Genomic DNA, 7,999 nt, shown 5'->3' with positions numbered 1-7,999 from the left:
ATATATACAATGTGTATATACAAAGGAAGGGGATGTTAGTTAGAATGCTTATATCTCAAGAATGGCTGGACCGATTTTGACAAATTTTGTCAATTCAGAATGCCCTTTTGACATAAAAGAATAAAATGTAAAAAAAAATCGCAGAAAATTTCGCCAATAATTATGTTAATATAGATTTTGTAATATGTTGTGACATTTTTTTATTTTTTATCGCATGTTATTTTTTTTTTTTAATTTGACTTATATTATATTAGTTTGTAATATTTTTTCACCTTACAACACAGGTTGGGGATATTATATAAGTATTGCAAATATCGTCCGATCCTCACGAAAATTTTCACAAGGGTAGGGTTGGGCTCAGAAGGGTTAGGCCTATTGCTTTCAAAGATGTCCGCAATATATTAGGGGGTTGAAATGGACCAACAACTTAAAATTTTCCTGATTTTGCAGCCGTTATAAAGGTCACAAATAGAAACCAAAGGACACGAAATCTTGCATAAAGTTAGAGTTAAGGACAGCGGGTACAATGGACCACTAAGGCGAATTTCTGTCTTTCTTTATGCTGATTTCGTTGACGAATATAGCCAAATATCGTAGACAAGCAAATCATATAGATGAGTCTAAATTTGGAGATACAGAGGGGCTTCTTGCTTTTGGAGATGATTGCAAAATATTTAATGGTTCAAATAACCCAAAAACAGAAATGTTTTTCCGATCACACAATTGAAGCCAATCGACATGCCTGTGAGGAGAGTTAAGGACAGTGAATAATTATAGCATTTTGGAAGACCATTGGATTATATTTATCTGTAAAATGGACTACAACAACGACGAAGTGCATAAATGTTGGGCAAATGTCCCTAGTCAAAATCCTAATTTCAAAAGCGAAATCTTCCAATATGGATTTGGACATAAGGGGGCTTCTAACATATTGTAGTGTTGTAGGGTATAACATAGTCGGCCCCGCACGACTATAGCCTTTGCTTACTTGTTTCTTTTTTTTTTTTTGAAATTGTTTAAATTCTTTCAAAACGATGGAGGGTATTAAAAGTTCTACCAGCCCGAACTTAGCTGCTATTTTACATGTTCATTTTCGGAAAAATAGTGTCTTCAGCAATATTAATGCGAAGATTATTTTCTTAAAAAAATTTAACCATGAAGCGAGTCACAAATGGTTAAATATGGTTAAAAATTGCATATAAACGGGAGGAAGTCAAACTATTATACACAATTATTTGTCATATATTTCAACTACAGATCCCATTAGTCTACAAAGCATCATTCTAGCACGATAATGTTAAAAACAATAATATTTTTCATTAAATTTCTCTATAAGTCACAAAAGAAAATGAATTTATATTTTCTTTTTATTTCAAGAAAATAGTTGTATTAATGTAAACAAAAAAAAAAAAAATAAATAAAATATAGTCTATTTTTTAATCAATGATCAATGAGGATATATAAATGAACCCAATATTTTGAAAAAAAGTTCGCAACTTTTTATATGAACTTTGAAAACTTAGCTTTGGTTCATTGGTTATAAAACTGGTCTTGATAACTCCTAATATATTTTTGTTATTGCGAGGTGTTTGGCCATATTTGTCAGTCAGACTTAAAAATTAGTGGGGATAATCACAAAAATGGCCTACAGACATTACCCTAAAACCTCTAGGTAAGTATTATTTTCTGAAATGTTGGTGGAATTGATAATAGCATCGGCCTTAAGTATCCTGTGTGGGTTTAACTGGCGGAAGAATTCTACACGCCAATTTATGCAAATTCTTACCGTCAAGAGATCAGTAATCGCATTTTAAAATCGTTATGATTTTTAAAATCGATAGACATATATAAATCAATTCGTTTGGAAGATAAAGTGCAACTGGAATTGTTAGATCAATACAGTAGTTTATGGTTATACTGTAACAGTTGTAACAATTTTAAGTTGGTCTGATAAATGCTTTTTATGGGGCACATCTTACCATACATTGAAGTAATTTGTATAGTATTAAATGACAACTGTGTAGGAGTAAAATTATGATTACTGCCAAATTTCAGCACTCAGGATTTCTCCAGTAAATGACAATATTCTCATTTGATGCTTCTGGCTTACTTACATATTTATTAGACAATGATACATACCTGAAAATGAATTAAGAAAAAAATATATAGATTAATATATTGATATGGAGAGGACGTTGTTTTCGGCTTAGAAATCATTGTAAAATCAAAGAAAAAAATAGATACAATTCAATTGCAAAGTATTGGTTATTCAAGACGAACACACTTGAAGATGTTGAGAACATTATTTAAAAGAATTTATAAAAATATAAAAAAATCATAATGTCGGAAGGAACGTTGATCTGATTACTTTCTATCAATTCTAAGAGTGCCTAAAACATTACAATATCACTGTTTATGTTCAAGATATTTTTACACCCTAAACCGTTCTATCATGGGTAAGGGTGAGATGAAAAAACTGCAAACAACTTTAGACTTCTGCCATTTCTAAGCCACTCGTCCGACAGTTGTTAAAATTAGTCCATTGACAGCTTATTATTGTTTACAAGCGTACAAGAATATTTTGGTGAGAATTTTCCAGAAAAAAATTATTCGTGATGGAATTCAAGCGTGGTCATTTGATTTGTTAATATTCACCTGAAAACCCACTTGTGGCTATCGTTAGAGTACTGCATCATTTAAATATAAATAAATTTTTTGTGTTTCGTAGTGGTGAACTGTCGAATTTTGTTTTCTTCGATGAGAAAACATTCGTTGTCCAGCAGTTTGTAAACAAACAAAATGATTGTGTTTACTTGCCAAAGATGTCAGCTGAAAATGTGCACCTTCGGTTGGCCACCAAAACTCAAGCGCCGGCCATGGTGATGGTGTAGGCTGCCATAACAGCCGATGGTCGCTCTCCGCTCGGCCGTTGAATATATGCTGAATATTATAGCGAAAATATTCTGGAGGGTGTATTAAAGCCTTGGACACGCAAACATTTTGGATATTCCAAGAGAATTCAGCACCATCGCACTCAGCACGCGCTACCCAAGAATGGTTAAAAAATGAGATTCCTTGCTTAATTTCCAGCGCACAATGGCCACCATAATCTCCGGATACAAATCCGTTGGACTATTGTGTCTGGAGTATTTTGGAAAGCAATGTTGGTACTAAAAAATACAAAAGTGCCGATCACCTCAAATAAGCGCTTCGCCGGGTATGGGCCAAAATACCGCAGAGAGACATTCGAGCAGCATGTGAGAATTTCATTGGCCGTAGAAGGCCATAATTCGTGCCAAAGGTGACCAATTCGAACAAATCCAAACTTGTTCGAAAATTTGATGCTTTTTCCGGCATTTTTTGCTTTCATTAAAAAAAAGGAAAAATTATGGCGTTTGACTTTGTTGACGTTTTTTTTATCTCATCCTGTACATTAACATTTAAAGAGGTGGTGGTAAAGTTTACCCTATCTTCACGATTTGTTGAAATTATCTCTCCTATTTTTACTTATTGTCATTTTAAAATATACAAGCATATTATAAAAGAAATAATAATCGAAAATATTTAAAAAATTAAGAAGGGGAAAAATTTACAGTCACTTCACAAAATACGTCCCAAAATTTCACCTCGACATTTAAAGGCTTATTTTGTAACTCCTTGTAGTAATCATATAAAATCCCACAGGATTTTATCAGCATAGGATTTTATATCATATATTATGTCTGCGGTTAGCGGAATAAACTCTAGCTTACGCACGGACTCTTGTTGGTGGATATAATTTTAAAATAATGTATTTTGTATCAGTATAGTCTCCTCGAAAAAAGATCAGTGCCCCAAATGGTGAAGCGTATTAAAAGTTCCATTCTGTCGAACTTAACAGCTTATTCACTTATTTTCTTTTTTTTCATATTTTCTTATGTAAAAAACAGATATATTATAACTTTTACTTTAAAACATTACATTGTCTATCTTGTGATAACTTTATTCATTCCAACATACTAACAAGAAACAAAAAAAAAAAAAAAAGACGATAAGTGGATAAATTTTATATGAGAGAAATATTTACTGCACACATGCTTACATACGTATGTACACATTTATGTGTGTTAAACTTACTTTCTCACAAAACAAGTTCGAACAAATTTCCACCACATGTCCGTTAACTTTCTTCTGTACTGCCACTCATACAGATACATCAATTCATGTAAATATGCGCTAGTACCATGAAATGTAAAAATTATTTACTTATTCAGTCAGTTACATTTGCAATTACAAGTTTGTTCCAATGTGGCTCAGACCAAATAGCATTGTAATTTTATTAACACTCAAGAAAAACGTAAGTTTAAATAAATTTTTGTGGCCATTTAGGAAAATTTGTTTATGATGATACAAGGGAAGATAGTGCGAAGATATACGATGATATACTATCGTAATTGCTATATTTCTATAAGGAGCTTCGAAATATAAATCATATGGAGATGTATATAAATGTGAAATGTAGTTTTACAACTTAAACTTATTCAGAGGTCTTTCGGGGCAATGCATATTGGCCCATATCCAATATCATAAGTATCAAACGTTTGTTTTACATAAATAGGTATTTGGAAGAGGCCTATTGACATGAAAAAATTGGTCTATAATAGCGACCTGTAAAGCAACTGCAAAATCAGGAAATTTTCAGTTCCACCTCCATTTTCAATTTCGAGATTATCGGGCCATAATTGAGACCTGTAGCTTGATTACAAATTAACATGGACAGACGGACGGACGGACATACATAGCTATCGACTCAGCTCGGCGAGATAGGAAGATCCATATATACTATATATATATCCATATATATATAGAGATGTGTTACAAATCGTGCGATCGAACAATTGTTCAAGATTAGCAAACCAAATAATGAATGTTAACGTTTTAACATTTTATTTAAAAATTGAATCGAGGCTTATTTACTGTTAAACACAGGTGAACGGAAACGATTCCTATTCATTACCCTAGGGCAAACTTTAAATCATATCTATTAAAATAGCCCAATAACCTGGCACTAAAAAACAATACTCATTCCCATTTCACATCACAGGTTTCACAATTCTCATTAATAAAAGTTCTAAATAGAAAAAGAACTACAACAACAAACAAACAAAACTGGGTCATTCAGTTTTACTACAAACGCTCTGAGACTTCGCTACTCATTGTCTCTTTGCTTTTGCACGAAACAAAACAAAAAAAATAGACCTGTTAACAAAAAACTTTAATTAACATTTTTGCTTCGAGTATAGCCGAAAGAGTACTCCACAACATTGTATTGTTGACTTGCCACACAATTGTATGTGGGACAGCGTCGTTCACAACAAATATTACACATTTAACGTGTATGTATGTATGTGTGTGTGTATGTCCGTGCTTACAAATGCTCCAAAAACAACATATTCACATGAGGGTCCCACAAACTTTAAGCCCTCAAAGACCCCCTGTCGCTCGCTCTCTTGCTCTCGTTCTCTGTTGCTTACATTTTAACAAAATCCTGTTTTTATTAAGCTTTGCAATTTAGGCCTCGTTGACTTTATGTTATTATTTTGTTTATATCTCTGTATGAGTTCCGGGACTATTACACATATTTGATTGTTTGCATTGGGGCGGGGGCAATGTGTATAGCCATGTAAGTATGTGTGTTTGTAGTTGGGGTGTAAGTGTTTGTGTAAAAACGTGTGAATACTTTGTCTATGCATTTGTAGATATGGTTATGTTTCTAATTTATTTATTTACATATGTATGTAGGTATTTAGGTATATGTGTGCGCATTTACATCCTCCGCATTTGCTCTTGTTGTTTCTTATTTTATATGTGTGGGTGTGTGTTTTTTTATCCTCTGGTAATTCCTTTAGGATTAAATTATATATGAGTGTCCTTGCTTGAATGTTTAGTGGCAATCGTTATGTACTTTAAGCCATATTCCCCTACCCCCACTGTCTGCAGCCATCCCAATTTTTGCCAACACTTCCAGCATTAACCACTTGGCGGCCTATGCTCATACCACGATTATCGTTCATTGGCCCATGTAAAACGGAAGCAAAATTCGTTCCATTTGTACTTGGGTTACATCCGAATAAGGGTTGCCGTTTAGTTGTAATAAAAAAAACTTTTGAATGTAATTAATGAAATGTTTTAATTCCGCGGGTAATAGCGTGAATTTTAAGATTTATTCAAATCGCTTGTATTAAAAACCATAAAATTTGAGAAACAAGTAAAAATAGCAAATTACAGATACTTTTCTTGAGCGCGCTGTGTTAAATGTTGAGAAACTAAAACCTTGTGGCTGGATCTCAAAATGTTGTAAATCAGGAGGGACAGGTATCAGATGAGGTAGACCGATATATCCCATCTTCACGCCAGCTCTTGTTTTGATAAAAATTATTGCAATGTGTGAAATTTGAAGTGAATCGGAAGCTTATTTCAAATTTTATGAGAGACATAAATATTCAAAATTAAGACCAGTTTTGGGGGAGGTACCTGAAGGAATGGTCCGACTTATTCCGCCATCACATATCATCTTATGTTGACAGCAATATCGGTTCTTTCGCGTTTTATGAGAGTTATAATAATAAAAATTTTGAACCTTTGGGGAGTATGTACATAATGAAGAGGGCCGAAATTGATCATAGCACTGATGCAAATATTGGGATTTGCAAAGTTTGCACAAAATTTAATTACCTTATCTTGTTCTATACGGTAAATTATTTTCTTTCAAAATATCGACCTTCTGTGGGCCGATATTGTTAATTTTAGCACCTTATATAGCACTGATAGAAATATGAAGATTCTCAAAGTTAATAATCCAAATAATCCTCTCTCCTTACATGATTTTCTTTAAGAATTTTGAACCTTTGTGGGGGAGGTACCAGAAGGTGTGGTCTTATATTGTCCATGTCCGAACTCGATCAAAGTTTGATAATAATATTACTATGTACCATGTCGGATAGCCCTTCGGGTGTTATCGTGAGCACCAGTCAGAGAGATCGTCTGCAGCCATATGACTGAGGGTATGAAAATGTAGACCAATACTGAAAAAAATAATCTTGTTATGTATCCTCGAACTGGTGATCCTCAGATGAAATACATTTATAATTAAATTTACATGTATCCGCAGATAGAACACATTCAAATGGTCTATTAATAAATTTGTCCCAAAAGTTTCCCTTATGCGAATACATCTTCCTTAGTCCTCTTAGACTTCATTAACAGAGTTCTCTGAAGTAGGTCTCTAACGGTGAAATCCATCAAATGTTCTTTTATAGGAAGAAATCTTAAAAAAGACATTTTTTCTAAGCGTCTTTTATAAGCAAAAAAAAAAACTTAAAAATGTCTTCCATAGGGAAAAAAAGGTTTTCTATATTACTTAACCTATAGGAGATTTCAGAAATTCTATACGATAAGACCGTATAGTTTTCTATAGGAGCAAATCTAGAGAAGAAACCCTTCGAGAAGTGTATTATAGGAGTAAATCTTGAAGATTCCCTCTTTGAGGAAACTACTATACAAGGAAACATTCTTGAGGTCATGGTGAGTTCTTCTAAAGAAGTATATTTTCATCAGTTCCTCTATAGAAAAAGATATTGAAAATGTCTTAAATAGGATATAACCTTCTTAAGCATTACACATTTTCTTCGTTAGGAGTAGACTTTGAAGAAGTCTTTCATAAAATAAGACCTTCAATAAGAGAATGCCAGCAAAAAGTTTTCTATAGCAGAAAATCTTCAAATGGTATTTGATATTCTTATATAAGAAGACCTTGAAGAGGTCTTCTAAATAAGAAGACCTTGAAGAGGTCTTCTAAATAAGAAGGCCTTAAGTAGGCCTCCTAAAAAAATCTTCAACTGGTCTTTTCAAGGCGAATAATTTCTAAAGTATTCTACTGGAAATGATCGTCAAAAATTTCTATCAGAGCCAACAACTCGAGGTTTTATTAGGTTCCCGGACATAATCCTCATCGAAATTA

Source organism: Musca domestica, unplaced genomic scaffold, assembly GCF_030504385.1.
Source record: "Musca domestica strain aabys unplaced genomic scaffold, Musca_domestica.polishedcontigs.V.1.1 56, whole genome shotgun sequence".
In the NCBI taxonomy this organism is placed as follows: domain Eukaryota; kingdom Metazoa; phylum Arthropoda; class Insecta; order Diptera; family Muscidae; genus Musca; species Musca domestica.
Note: the sequence above shows the minus strand (reverse complement) of the source record.